Raw genomic sequence first — 16,082 nt, forward strand, 5'->3', positions numbered from 1 at the left:
GACTCTGAAAAACAAACTGAGGGTTCTAGAGGGGAGGGGGGTGGGAGGATGGGTTAGCCTGGTGGTGGGTATTGAGGAGGGCACATTCTGCATGGAGCACTGGGTGTTATGCACAAACAATGAATCATGGAACACTTCATCTAAAACTAATGATGTAATGTATGGGGATTAACATAAGAATAAAAAAATAAATAAAAAATAAATTTCCTGGAATGTAATGCAAGACTGGAGGGAATACAATAATACTAGAATTCTAGACACCATAACAGGCACTGAAGGGGCTAATTTTTTCAGGAGCCTCATTCAAAATTCCCAAATACTACTTAATGCATTCTATATTCATCCCAGTAGCTGGAAATGGTATTTACCCCTATTCATCCTGTTCTCTTTCATAGCTTATGGATTATAAACTGGAAGAGCCCTTAGAGGTCCTCTACCGTGACTGTAATTTGATCTCAGAGTATAGGTCAGTTTCTCAAAAGGTCCTTTCTTGACTCTCTTCATCAAAATTAGATCTTCCTGCACTAATTTTTTACTTATGAAACCTGTGTATTTTCCATTCTAATCTTTATTACGATTCGTTAAAAAAAATTTATGCTCATCTGATGTCTACTATCCCATTATGTCATTAGCTGTGGCTATACTGTATCCCTCCTATTCCCAAAATAATATCTTCACAGCCTCACCTCTGATTTCAGCCACTCATCTCACAATGATGATAAACTTCTTGCCTCCAGGGGTCTTTCATTTTACAGGAACTTTTCTCCCTCTGCTGTAGTCCTTGTGGGACCCATTCACCAAGCAGACATTTCATCCAGTGGGGTCCAGAGCTGATGGTGAAATGCTTTAGTTTATCCTCAGGTGGATGATGCTGAACTACTGGATTCATTCCTATATAGAATTCTAGACTTACTATTGGTTCTACTAAATACTATATAATTGTGAATGTAGCCCATTTGCCTGGTGTCTTGACCAAAGTGTTCAGATGCACACTGGGAGGATCTGATTTTTCTTCTTAGGTTTGTACAAAGTTGGTTGTATTGTTGAATTTTGAGTCCTCAGACAGTGTGTCAAAATGGTTTACCTTGCACTGCACCAAGGGTTCTTTTGTCCTTTACCAACTGATCAGCTGATCTTCACACCTCATTATCGCCTTTTACTGGACTGTCTCCAGATTCATGCTTGGAATTCTTTTCTGACAACATCGGAGCTAGTTCTTGGTTCTTGTTCCCAAGGTGGGGTCATGGAGACCCAGGAATATCCCCCGTGTTCTGGAGTTTCATTCATTCACTACCTCTTTCCCACTGAGTTCTGACAAGAACATCAGAGTCTTCAGCACTCATTTGTTTCATAGTCCTTTTCTAAAGGATCTTTAGTTTTTCTCAAAATTTCACAGCAAGCTAGAATCTAGGTTTATACATAGTTCTCAAACTGTTGTGTCTCCAGAGCTTGGGAATTCAAACCAGCTGACTTTTGAGATTTCTATTCCAGGAACTAAATTGCTTAGAGATTTTCAAAACCAATTCTATCTTTTGAATTATGACCCAAAGCAGAAGAGTAATCAAAGTGCCTGGCATTAGAACCAAAGGGTCACTAGTTGCAGCCAAGCAGCTCAGAGTTCTGAGGAAAACCAATGACCCTCTAGTGGTCCCTGGAGCAGAGCTCAGCAGAGAGGACCTAATGGAAAACCATTTAAATTTGAAGTTCAAATTCAGTCTCCATGTCAAATTCAGAAGGAAAAACTATTCACCAAGTCACATACATCATAATAAGCCTTGAAGATTACAAGTTATTTTTTCAAAAAGTTAAATACTTTTTCCTTGTCAGGCTATATTAGTATACTGTCTAGTCTCTATTTATAGTACAAAAGGGTGAGAAATTCCATTTAAAATGTAATGAAGTGAATATAATCCCTATTTTATTGATGCGAAAACTAAGGCTCTGAAAGATTAAATATCTGGCTCAAATCAGAAAGTTAAAAGGTAGTAGAGGTGGCATTCAACCCCAAAACTATTTAGTTTTGAAGGCCTCAGTTTGCTACAATACCATGCAGCACCCCTAGCCAAAAAAGGCAAAACAAAACAAAACAAAAAAAAGGTTTTGTTCAAATGGATAAATTTTATTTTTACCTTGAAAAGTAAAAATTTACTCATGAGGAATATCACATATCTTCCAGGCTACCAATTTAATGTCATATTAGAAAGCAAAAAATGTTTCCCTATTGGAATGGTATACATTTCTCTTTATATCACATACCCAAAAAGTTTAGCACAGACATCTAAAAGTGGAATGAGGAACAAAGTATTCTTTACTATCATTTTGATTTCTTTAGTTGTGGTTATTCTCATCAACTTGGTGGAGAAGTTTTACTTTCAATTCCTAAACCCCAAAATAGTAATATGGGATCATGGTGAGGTGAGTAAATATGGTCCTGGAATGTGTGTAAGTCCCATTCTTTGACTTCCTCATATAAGGGAAGCAATTTCTACTACTAGTGAAAGGATGGCATGAAGATGGTAACCACAATGAGTTCTTATTTCTATTTCCCATTCCCTTTAAAATTTTATTTAGAAAGATATATTCCTTCCCTGCCCCTCAATGAAAACGGGCATGCTCATGACTTCTCTGTTCCCATTCAGATTAAAAACAAAGAAACCTAGTCAGTTTTAGTCATAAAAAGTCATAAATCAGAAATTCAATATTCACTCAATAACCAAAATTAATATCCAGTCCCACATAAGCATTACAATTCTGAACTTAGTGGCAGATCTCTAACTTAATCTACTTCAGGTTGGGGTAGAGGGTGGAGAAATGGGTGAAGGTGGTCAAAAGGTACAGACTTCTAGTTATAAGATAAATTAATTCTGGGGCTGAAATGCATAGTGTAGACACCATAGTTACCATACCAATTATATATTGTATATTTCAAAATTGCTAAGGGAATAGATATTAAAAGTTCTTATCACAAGAAAACAGAATTTGTAACTATGTAAGGTGATGGATGGTTAACTAAACAGTGTGATAATCATTTTGAAATATATAAATATATAAAGTCATTATGTTGTAAACCTTAAACTAATACAATATATTAGTATATTATATAGTATATTATATGAGTAATTAGTATACTTATATGAGTAAATATATCTCAATAAAACTAGGAAAAAAGATGATATGGTTCACTTAAAATTAAAAAGAATCACTGTAGTGTATCTGAAGTGTGTGTTGTGGAAATAAAGACAACACACACACACACACACACACACACACACCTACCTCTCATTTAACTTACTTCAGGCAGAAAGCCTGCTTGGGGAGGGTTGTGAGGTTCTTCTATTCTCTGCTTTCTTCATGCTCACATTCTCCATTTTCCTGCCTGGGCAAGGGTTGTGGTAGGTCAGTCTATAGGCCAGTTCTTAGGTGTTCAACGTGTTAGCAATCTGGGCCTGGCAGATGGCTTAAGTTAGTGAGTGGGCCTATCTAATGATGAAAGCTAGATCTTTCTCTTGTGGGTGCTTTTATTGGCCCTTCAAAGGTTGCCTGCTTACCATTCTTTCCTACAGTTGCCATGATCAACTAGCACTATCAGTCTCCCAGATGGTCTCCTGTAACCTCTAACTCAGCCCTTGAGCATCTAGCACCACACTCCCAGGCTTTTCCCTGAGGTCCCTGTGCCCCTCCAGAAGACCATACTGGTTAGGACCAAGAAGACTCTGTACTTACTCTCTCAACCAAAGGCCCAGACCTGCTCAGTGAAGAACAGTCCCACAACACTTGGAGTTTCAGGACCATCTCTGTACAGTAGCACTAAAGAGAGTCTATCCTCAAGGATGTTAGTCTGCCTTCTAAATTTCTAGGGACCTAATTAGATCCCAGTTGTAGTTCACTTTAGCTTCTTCAGGCTACTAGTAGTCAGCTACTACTCTTTGTTTTTGGACTGTGGGGAATATATCTCAAAACATTCTGAGTGATTTCCTTATCAAGGATATTATCTAAAACTTATAAATAAGGCAAAGAAGATTACCATGTGTCTTTTCAAATTAGTATCAGAGTACTGTCTGACTAACCTGTCCAGAGGTCATCTGTCACTCTAAGAAAAGATAACATTTTTGATTTACTGTTTACCAATAATTAAGTTTCAGACTCTGGAAAGTTAGATATTAACTAAATTAAAGCAAATTTTTTTTGATCAATAGAGATGCAAATGATTTTCTTGTAGAGGAAATGACTGATTTCTATGGTTATGATTTTTTTGTCCTATAGGACATTATACAATTTTCTATCTAACTTTGAAAACTTATCTGGCATTTGTTTTTTTACTGAATATATATGTATAATATATGTTTTATATATTTATATGTATATTATATATTATGTTACATATGTTCTTACATGTTACATATTATATATTTATATAATTTATATACTTTACTGAATATATATATACACACACACATATTCAGTGTACTGATTATATATATATATATATATATATATATATTTGTTTTGTCACCAGACTGATTACTCATTAATGAGTTAAATGAATTATTGACCCAGACTCACTGTTTATTTGTATGAGAGTTAACTTTTTGAAAATTGTATTTTGATATTCTTGAAGCTCCCTTTCTAAGCTTGAAATTAGAAGGTGTTGCCTTGCTTCTCATCCCTTGGAAGGAGGATGGTGAGATCTCAGCAAAGCAATAGCTCTTTGTAAAGAACTGTGTTCACCAATCTCTTTTGCAAAAGCCTCTCTTCACACTCTGGCCCCTTATTATATTCATGAAGTGGATGAAAGATTTGGGATTCTGGAAACAGATTTTGGATCATTCCGTTTGAAAACAGGCATATGGAAGGTTTGTCTCTCACTTATGTTTGATGCCATGATAAACTATCATATTGAAAATTCAGTCAACCTGAGACACAAAGTTACCCTCTAACATCTTGTTTTACTACTATCAAAATAAAAGAATAAACTGACTGAATGGATAAAGGCAAATGTGATTAATTTTGACTTTTGACTCATTTGTAGGAAACCAAGTTCTCACATTTGGAACACCTTTTTATTTACTAAATCCTTTTTGTTCTCAACGTGGATTCAGCTGGCAATATTCTTTGAACCTCACATTTTCAAAATATTTATGTCTAGAAACTTCTGAAAGAGGTCAGTATCAATTGGTCTGGCTTCCATCATCTGTGAAGCTGAGAATTCTTTGCTATTTATGTAGAGCAGATATAAGGCAGGTGCTGAGCAGGGGCATAGAGGACAGACAGTGACCTCATCTCAAATATTGTCTTCTTATATATGTAACACGATCATTCTGTTTAAAGTGACTTTGAAGACCAATAGACTTCTTATGTAAAACCTATATTCAAAAATACTTTCCAAAATCATTTATAAATGATCAACTAGGGAATCATTTATCTGATTATGGTTATCACCCCTCACCTTGTTTTAATATCAATTATGGAGATGTGCCTCTGTAACATAAAAGGTTGTGTGATATGTGTCTGTATATGACCTGAAAACTTGAGGACAAAATAAATGCAAGACATTTCATTTAACATAGCCTCTGAACACAGTGGAAGTATTTGCAGTTACTGACTAAATAGGATTGACAAGATCTTCCAGGTTGGGATTTTCTTTGCTCATTGCATTTCATTTTCATATGATTAAAACTTTGGAAAATGATAATGTCAGCATCGGCAAGCTCAAAGAGGTTGCAATCTTTAGTTAGAGGCATAAGATGATGTCACCTTAACAATTAGGAGATTTCCACAAAGTTTTAGATTTTTTAAAAAGCAAAAATATTTGTTCATTGCAAACATTAGGATCCGGAGTTGACTGATTATCATTATAGTGCTGTATTTTCTGGGAAAATACTAAATACAACATGGTCCCCCATTTTCCATCTTATATTGAGGCCCTGCAATCTTTGAAATGCTTGAAATGCAAGTTGTAAAATGCAAGTTTAAAAGAGAATTCATTGTGCCAGAATTGACAGAGGGCAGCAGAAAACTTACAAGCTGTACTCTAGTTGATTCAAAAAGTAATTAATTGCAGCTGCTGTTTTGCAGCAAGCTGGGGAAATGTCACCAAATACAGAAAACTCCAAAAAGAATGACAAGGCCTTCCTGTAATTTTCCCAGCCTAAACAGAAACGAGACGAATGCATTGTGACTGCTGTAGGTAATGAGACTTTGTAAGATTATTATAAATAGGGTGCATAATTAGCATTCTACAGTTCAGTAAGCATTCTGTGTTGTTTTTGTGAATCTGGAGTAGGCCCCAGTGGCCTGACAAAATATTCACTCTCTCTAAACCAGGCAAACATCTTGGCTTCTGACACTGCTTCCAGATACAGTGACTGTCAATTCCTTGTGAAGATAAATCTAGAAAAGAATCAAAACATTAACTACAAGAAGAATTAACAGTGAGTTGGTGGCTACCGTGTGTCAGCAATGTGCTATTCACTCTACAAACTACACATTCCAAGTATTATCTCATCTAGTCTGCATAAGGCAACTATTGCTATCCTCTTTCATAGATGAGAAACTTAGGTCTGAAGAGGTAAACTTAACCAATATTCATAGATGACGAACTATTTGAACCCAGGTCTATATAATCTGAAATCCTTAATTCTCTGAATTACACCATCTTACATTCCACAGATTCTGCAATATATGGAAATTTATATTATGGATTTTTTTCCTTGGAGCAGCTCTTTGGAGTGATGTTTCCTAGGCTTTTTAGTGAAAAATATTCCAGAAGAGCACGTGCATTCACTATGGAGAGGCTGGTAAAGGCAGGCATTACAAAGGAAAAACAAAAACATGTTGAAATTGTTAATGGAGGAGTGTCAGGCACCATCCATCATTCTGTACTTGTATTTGTAAAAGTGAACTCATAAATACCCAAAAGTTTTCATTTATTTTTGGGAAGGATTAAAAACAGGAAGACTAAAAATAATATGACTATCTTTGATTTTAAAATGAAAACAAGGCATCATCAGCTTAGAAGAACCCAGCAAAAAGGAATACATATCTCTTTGTATCAAGAAAAAAAAAAACACACAAAAAACCTATACTTTAGCTCTCAAATGTCTCATGACCAGAGACATCTTGAAAACTATGGTATGAACTAAGGATCTGTGTAATCAGAGACTTGTGGGAAAGGAAATACAGGAAAAGAGAGTAAGCCAGGTTTCTGAGGAGCCCCTTACCATGTATTAGTTAGGATATGGTCTAAAATAATGCAACCCAAAGACCCAAGGCACAAGGGCTTAAGAATTACAGAAGCTTACTTTTCTTTCACATAATAGTTAAAAATAAGAAGTCTATAACCACTAGGGAAGCTCTGCCATCCTCAAGATATACCTTCATCTCGGGATGGTTGGCATCTGCATCTGCCATCAGATATGTATGTGCCAGTCAATGGCAAAGAGGAGAGGGCCAAGGAGAGAGCAGACTTGCCCATTTATAAGTAAGATCCACAAGTGACACACATACCCACTGCTGCTTAGAACTCAGTCATCTGGCCACAAGGGCTCCTGAAAAATGGAATCTTTTGTTAATTGGCCATGTGCTCAGCTAAGACTCTGGAAGGAGATTATGAATATTGGTGGACAACTACCAATATCTGCCATACCCAGCCAGGGAAGGAAGAAATGTAGGTGGCTGAGCCCCAGGAAACATCATGGTCCAAAGGTTGAGTTGAGGATTTCCTTCTGTATCCTCAAATTCTCTCCCCTTTTTCTGGATACCTCTTTGCCCGAACTGTCTCTGGTGGATTGTAAAGTAGAGGAAAGAAATATAGTTGTTAAGCATGCAAGGTGGGGTTTTGGTGCTGAAATCCTATCATTCACCATTCCACCTTTCTCGGGTTGATAATATTAAAAAAAACAAAAACAAAACAAAAAACAATAGCTAAATGAAAAATAAAGGGCCAAGATTATTTATTGTCAGACAAACATATTATACAAACAAAGGTAGGGCTTTTCTAGATTTCATTTTTTTTTTCTTCAGGAAACATTAGCCTGAAAGCCAAAGTATACTGTCTTACACCTTTGCATTTTTGGGGTCTATGGAGTCAAATCTGAATCTCTTTAGCCTATAAGTCATATGGACAAGAATGAAAAGTATGTTTCACACATACCCCCTCCTCTCCCAATCTGAGATGGAACTGAAAATGGAAAGAGGCTGGTGGACCATGTCCAATGTGTGGCTACCTCATGACTTCCAGACACAGAAGAGAGAACGCTGCATTTGGATGAAAGAACTGGAAGCAGGAGACTGCTAATTGTTGGGGGCCTTTTACGTTATGTTTACTACTTAGCTCTGACCAGTCACTTCAGATTCTCCTCCTTTTGGGGAGGTAGTTAGCAATGGGCAGAGACAGAAAGGAGTGGCAAAGGCAGAATTTTCCTCCTCTTCAGGTTGAAGTATGAAAAAAAAGAGAAAATAACACACTAGCTACTGCATAAGAAAGTACAACAAAACAAGCCATACATCCACTGGTTAATTGGTCCCCTTCTATTAAAGTGGAAATTCAAAGAGAACTGTTTAAAACCAAAAGACTTCAGGATGACATAAAAGAAGACCAGCTATGGTTCTATATGTAGGAAGAATCTAAAGGAAACAAGACACAAAGATGCAAATACACATCCACACATCTTCTGTTCTTGGACATAGGAGAAAACATGTTATATAAAACCTGGATATTAAGAACTTTTGGTCTGGGTGAGCTGCTTTTTCAATAGGATGAAGAACTCCCTGCTGTCAGTTATCAGAGTGGCCATGCTCCTGCATTTAAGAGAGGCTGTCACTCCAGCTTAGCATACATGACTTGACCTGCTGGTGTGTACCGCACCCTAAAGATTGTTTCTAGAGACCCTCACAGGAGCCTGAGTCTTTTCTTTATTTACATCTCAGTACTCAGATGGCTGCTTGCTGAAACTGAAGGGAAGCTAAACTAGGGCTTTTAACTAGGAAGGGGCTTGTGGTTCTTGATTAGTCTATGAATCCAAACCCTACATTTAGTGTGTGTGATTATAAGCCTCATTTTCCCATTGTTAAAATGGAAATACGAACAAATATTGAAATCATTGGGTTATTATGAAGATGAACTAGCATTATGAACACCAGGCATTTAACACCATGCCTAATGTGATGCAAGAATGCAATACATTATTAAAATTGTTGTTATGGATTTGATTTGCTATACAATATGGTAAGTTCTGGGGATAGAAAAACAATTAGCGTATGTTTTTGCTTCAACAGGTATACAACCTAATAGAAAGAGATAGATAGGGCATTCTAAACAGACAGGGGAGTGGGGGGCTCGTCTGATTAAGGGACCCTGAACCAAGAAGCAGCAGAGTTTCAGAAGCCAGTAGCTTGGGTTTTGCCCATCAGCGGAAGTTGAGGGGGGCGCCCAGCACACAGGGTAGGGGGGGATCCTTGTTTTTGTCTTCTCGACGCGTTCCTGTTTTGACAGTGCACAGGTCTCGGCCTGTCAGAAACAGAAAGGTCATTGATTGTATTCACAGTGTCAGGAATCTGATGATGCTGATGAAGATTATGGAAGAGATTCAGCCCCTGCAGCTAAGAAAATCCGGTCATCTCCCTGAGAAGCAAAAAATAAGAGGCGATCTGGAAAAAATTCACAGGAAGATAGTGAGGACTCTGAAGAAAGCGATGTGAAGACCAAGAAAGTTGATTGTCACTCAGCAGAGGACAGTGAAGATGAAAAATAAAATCATAAAAATGGGTGCTGGCAACAGCAAGCAGCTTCTGAAGCAGTTTCCACTCAGAGAGAGATGCTCATGGAAGATGTGGGCAGTGAAGAACAAGAAGAGGATGAGGCACCCTTCGGCAGTGATGAAGATTTCCTAATGGAGGATGATGATGATAGTGACTATGGCTCTGCAAAAGAAGAAAAACAAAAAGATGGTTAAGAAGTCCAACCCTGAGAGAAAAGAAAAGAAAATGCCCAAACCCAGGCTAAAGGCTACAGTGAGGCCAAACCCCGTGAAAGGCAAAGGGAAGGTGGGTCGCCCCAAGGCTTCAAAGGCATCAAAGGAAAAGACTCCTTCTCCCAAAGAAGGGGAGGAACCAGATAGCCCTCCAGGAAAGAAGCCTTCTGCAAGCCCTGCACATGAGAAATCTGAGGATGAAATCCATACCCTAAAACAAGGTCAGGTAACATCATTCCCTGCCCTGCACCCAAGGTATGTTTTTTTTTTTTTCTTAATTTTCAGTTGTTATCTCAAAGAGACCAGGAGCCAGTGATCCTTTTATCCTGCTACAGTCTTTCAAGAACATAAAAAAAAAAAAAAAAAAAAGGCAAGGGCCACTGAAACTTAAATCACTCTTGATTTCCTATTTTATTCTCTCATGGTTCATGTTTTTAAGTACACATGTATCTATTTTTTCTTGGATAAAATTTTACCAAGGCTATAAAAAAAAAAGAAAAAGAGAAAAAGAACCCTAGAATTTAAGTGGCAAGATTTATACACCAGAGTAGATTTCTTCTTAACTGACCATGTTTAGGTTTTAAGCAAATAAAATATCAATGTGAAACTCAAAAAAGAGAGAGAGAGAGAGAGATGAAAGAAATTTGCACAATAGAGTAATACTTGTTCTGTAATAGATGTAATCAAAGAGTATGTTTTACAAAGGGGACACATGGTTTGCCTAACTTAATTCAAAAGGAAAAAAGAAAATTTTGAAAATCTCTTTTACTCTCTAAATCCCCATGCATTAAGGAGAGTCCCATCTGCAATTTCACCCATTTCAGGAAATTGAGTACCGCCAATTTAGGTTGTCTTCCTTGATCCCCACAGCTGCAAACTACATCTCTTGCTTCACATCTTTATGTTCAAAATCTATCTCCATTCCACTTAGCTTGTGGAGTGTGAATAGCATTTTCAGGTGTAGTGTTTATAAACATCTAGAAATAATGTACATCAAGCAGCTAGTACGTGTTCAATACATTTCCTGATTCACTAAAAAGGACTTAGTCAAACTAATAGGATCTCTGAATGACAAAGAAATGTTTCCACCTGGAATGGCCTTTCATGGTTAGAAATGTTTGTGTCCCAACAAATGCCCCTCCTGCTTTTCAGTTAAAAGGATGGAGGGTCCACCTGGGACCTTAGGGGCCTTAGAAAGAGAGTGTAGGAATCAGGGAACTTTCTGGTTCACCAGTTTAAAAAGACAATTACTGAAAAGAATTTGGTTGTCATGCCAAGGATCCTTCCCTTTTTAATAAATATCTGATGAAATCTCTTGACTTTTAACTTGCTGATATGATTAATGGGAGAAAAAATTTGTGGAGATAGGGCACAGAATAACTTGACAATTGCACTGAATTTATACCTGCATACAATGAACAGAATGACTTATATCACAGGCATCAGTGTGGCTAGGTATATGACCTGGTATATAAGAATTTGCCAAATGCTTGAAAGCAAGAATGAGAAATTGATAGCTTCCTGGTAGTTCCCAGGAAATGAATACTTGCAATAGCTTTGGACTTTCATGCTATGTTGTCTACACTTAGCATATGTTCAAGTATTTTACCAGCTATGGATGCTTCTCTAATTTCTGATCACTCCTGGGACTGGCTTCCCAAGCCAGATCACTTTTATTGCTCTAAGAAACACGTGCTGAGGTTCACAGGCATTCCTATTTCCTCTGACATTTATGTTTCCTCCAGTGTCCCTTTCCCACATCTCCTGAAATAGGACGTGTTCAGTGATATGAAATGTGTTGTCTGACAATGTGATCAATAGAGCAGAAACCGGCCTCAAGATACCCTGGGACCTATGTCTCATATTCATAAAAGGAGTTATTACTTTGGGTGCTGCTAGGCTGTTGAGTCTCTCCATTTTTATTAATTGCATTTCTCAGCTGCACTGGATAGAAAAGAGTTGCTGCTTTATGAGTTTTCTCATTTCCCCAATCCTACAATGTTTTGGACTCTGAATGGGGCAAAAAAAGTAATTCACAAAAGTAACAGTTGTTGTTTGTCTCATACAATTAAATTCCTAGAATTGACTCCAGAGGTGATGTTTTGAGGGGAAGCAGTGTATATTGGTCATAAATGTCTTTGCCATTTGTTGAAATTGGAGTTCGATTTGGAGATGAAATCTGATAAGTAAACAGAGAGAGGGACTGAAGTTAGGACACACAAGTTATTGACTGAGTACTCCTGCTGACTGTCTGGGAAGCTTTAGCTAGATCATGCTTTTCTGTGCTACAGTTTCTTCATGTGCAAATGTTAATAGCTGTGCCTATTCTTCTGGAAGATGAAGAATTTTTATTTGTAATTATATGTATGTAGTAAGGTAAAATTGATACAAAAACTCTAAATTATAGCCAAGGTATGCAATCTGCACAGTCACACAGTGCCCTATGCTTGCTTTAATGGTCAACTGTCACTGCCTTGAAAGTTTTAATAATTTTGAGCAAGGGGCCCAACATTTTCCTCTTGCACTTGACTCCACAAATTATGTAGCCAGTCCTGATTATGGAATATTCAATTGTAAGTAAGAAAACTTGATAGATACAGATTTCTATACTATAAACTATAAATTATTTTTTTCAATGATGTAAATTAATATTTCATCCAATATTTTCAAGGAGAACTTGTTTTTTAGTTCTTACTTCATAAAAGTACTCAATATTAACTGATTTATTATAATACTGACAGGAGTAATTTCTGCTTGATTTTATAGGATACAGCCATCATTATCTGATGGGAAAAATTAGTACAATCCCCTGGGAGAAATGAACTTAAAATTTTTGAACAATTCTCTCTGGGCCAGTGTCATTTTTTTCCTGTCTTTAGTACTTTTGAAAAGACTGTAATTTTTGCATAGAAACTGTCCTCTATCATCTAAAGTCCTTGTGGCCGAATCGGGGAATCCTAGACACAAGTCAACCTAGCAACACCTAGCAGAGTGGCAGCCACTCTGTGTCTGTCATTATAAGCTGTAATTAATATTTTTTTCCTGAAAATACCTTGCTGAGTATGATGAATCAATGACATTAACAGCATATATGTGGGGAGGAGGCATGCTATGACTAGCCAATTTAGTTATTAGATACATTAGAGCTATTACATTACTTTTGTCCTTATGCCTTTTTTTAGCCCTGGCATACAGAACTAATAATTTAGAAGTTGCTTTTCAGGAAATGAGAATTTTTGCCATTTATTTATTTACTTCCTTATTTTTACAGGGGGAAGGAAGAGTGTGAAGTTGTTATTTGTTCAAGTCCATATGCATATAATCCATAGATGAACCACTCACAAACCGTGCCCTCCTGCACTTCCAGTTTTGAGCTATCAGCCCTTCACTTATTTAATCGGCCAATTACAAGATTCATGATTTCAGATGGTGTATAGAAGAAACCCCATCTTTCATATTATATGTGTGTTGTCATTATATTCCTTTTGTCAGATACAAAAACATACGTTTGTTTCAGGGAGCTTATAGTTTTGTTTGGAATATAAGCATTGCAAAGAGATGATGTAAAAACTGTTTTGAGTGCTATGACATTAAAAATATAGGAGGGCCACCTAATTTAGACTAGAATGGTAAAGGAAAAAAAAAAAAACTTAAGCTGATACCTAGATGACATTAGTATCTAGCTTGAAGCTACAGTTTGACCTTAAATTTAGCTTGGAAGCAGAAAGTATGAACAAAAAAATAGGGAGGTGGAGTGTGTGTGATGAAAGGTATAGTCTGGTCAAATATCAGAAAAATGAAGTAACTGAAGTTGAGAGACTTAACTAACCTTTAAAGAAAAAATAACAAACAGTTGTTAATGGGAGATGACCTGGATTCAAGATCAGTGGAATCTGAACATGAAAAGTCAAGTTTAGAGTATTAGGTGCTTTTGGAGAATATTTTCTTCTCTTTAAGAAATGGTACATGCAAACTCTAAGGACATGGATTCTGTATTGTTTGCTGTCATATCACAAGGTTTATAGACAATCTTCTCAGTAATAAGCCCCCTATATCTTGTGTTGGGTAACGGAATGAATTGTCTAGCTAGCATGTAAGCAAAGAAGTTGAAAGGGACCAGCCATATTTGTCCAAGTGAGACCAAACTGAAGACTGGAACTAAGTGGTACACCTATAAACCGTCTTCTTGGACAGATGCCTTACACTTTAGTAAGATACTTTTTATACATAAATAAGGATTATGCTTATTCTATCTAGACAGAAAGAGAAGGGGTACATACTGGTTTATTAATGGAGGGAAAAATCTATTAGAGCTCTTACTCTACTTTTTTAGAGAAGTTTTAAGTGATGTTTCAGAGTCTAAATATCATTTTTAAATCTTTCTGTATGTCATTGTTCTGGTATTTTATCATCTCCATTGGCAGAGTTTGTGAGGGTCTTAAGGGACCAAGGACTTCTTCCCAATGACAATCTAGAAACATTTGTCCTTTGAATAATGAAAGTAATGAAAACTAGTGGTAAATTGACATCATCCAGAATTTTCAACTAGGTCAATTGAAGGACACATAACCAAGTCTAGGAAATAATAAATTCTCTTATAATTGATTTTTTGATAAAATTCTGAACTGTTGATAAATTTGCCATATATTTCTATTCGCTTTTCTTATATTTGAGTTTTTAAAAAACTCTAATTCTAAACCCTGAAAAAGTGCATTTATGAATGTGATTTTAACTATAGAGAAACTAACTATACCAAGGAGAAGCTATTTATTTAGTTGATGACAGAATGTTAATATAAACCAGTGACATGCATCATGTGAGAAACTATTACAATTAGATCAATTAAAGGCAATACCTTGAAGGAATAATAGAATTCAAATGAAAATATTTTTAATAAAAACATTATAAAAGAAGCTCAATGTAATTAGTTTTTTAAATATTTTGAACATTGATTTTTTTTAAATTAAGGTATTTATATATCATGAGAAAAAAGACTAATTAGTGGTTGATTCCTTAGGCAGAATAAAATCTATTGTTACAGAGAATAATTTTTTAAATCTAATGAAGAAATGTAAGCTCAAATCCCTTATATTAAGGTGATTAAATGAATCATGTTTCATATATTTGATCAAACAATACTGTCAGGGGAGTAAAGTTAGTAAAGCAAGAATCAATTATTTTGATTCCTGGGCATCCTGTTGTGCTTATTCATGAATTAATATTCTATGGCCTCAGATTCTTCTGCTAACTACAGTCTCATAAAAGTTTGCAGTTTGTCATAATGGGGCTGAAGACATGGCATATGGGTCATTTTCAGAACCACTCAGGAAAGTAAGTTTCTCAGATAGTGGACCAATATTTTATTTTCCTTATGTGTACACCACATTTAGCAGGAATGAAGAAAGGCAGCAAAAAACTAATAAATAAAAGGAGTGTTTACTATTCTAGTTTTCTCTTTCCAATTTTTATTATGCCCGTCTCCAAGACAAACAACCCCCTGCCACAAAAACAACAATAATAACAAAAAACCTGAGATACTATCAAGTGGTGAGAGATCTATTTAATCAGAGTTCCCTTAGCAGGAAAAAACAAAAATTTCAAAGTGGGTTCTGTGCTGGAATGTCTGTTGAACTTTGGTACAACAGTAAGGTCCTGTGTTTGGTCAATAGGACTTGGGTGTCTCAGTACCAGGTGGCTCCATGCCATGTGTCTGGAGTCCCCATGGTCCCTGACGACCATACTATAATAAACTCAAGAGTTCCTGTTCAGAGATTTGAGAAAAGTCTGATGTCCGTCATTATTCTTAGTTTGGATATGACTAGCTCAATATTGGGGTCCTTAAAGAACATGAATTCTAAGGTCTGTTAGTTATTTAACAGTTTGTATCTCCCCTCCTAGTCCATAAAGCCTTCACAATAATGTCTGTTTGGAATTTAAATTCTTTTTTTTTTTTTTAACATTTTATATATTAATTTATTTTTTTATTCTTATGTTAATCCCCATATATTACATCATTAGTTTTAGATTAAGTGTTCCATGATTCATTGTTTGGGCATAACACCCACTGCTCCATGCAGAATGTGCCCTCCTCAATACCCATCACCAGGCTAA

At 36.4% G+C, this 16,082-nt stretch overlaps 1 pseudogene; it reads left to right on the forward strand.

Annotated features, from left to right (window-relative positions):
• Window positions 1–9,345: 9,345 nt before the first annotated feature.
• Window positions 9,346–16,082, forward strand: part of LOC102734114 (nuclear ubiquitous casein and cyclin-dependent kinase substrate 1 pseudogene) — a 34,836-nt pseudogene continuing 28,099 nt past the window's right edge.

Source organism: Leptonychotes weddellii, chromosome 9 (genome assembly GCF_054177405.1).
Source record: "Leptonychotes weddellii isolate Sample4059 chromosome 9, ASM5417740v2, whole genome shotgun sequence".
NCBI classification, from domain to species: domain Eukaryota; kingdom Metazoa; phylum Chordata; class Mammalia; order Carnivora; family Phocidae; genus Leptonychotes; species Leptonychotes weddellii.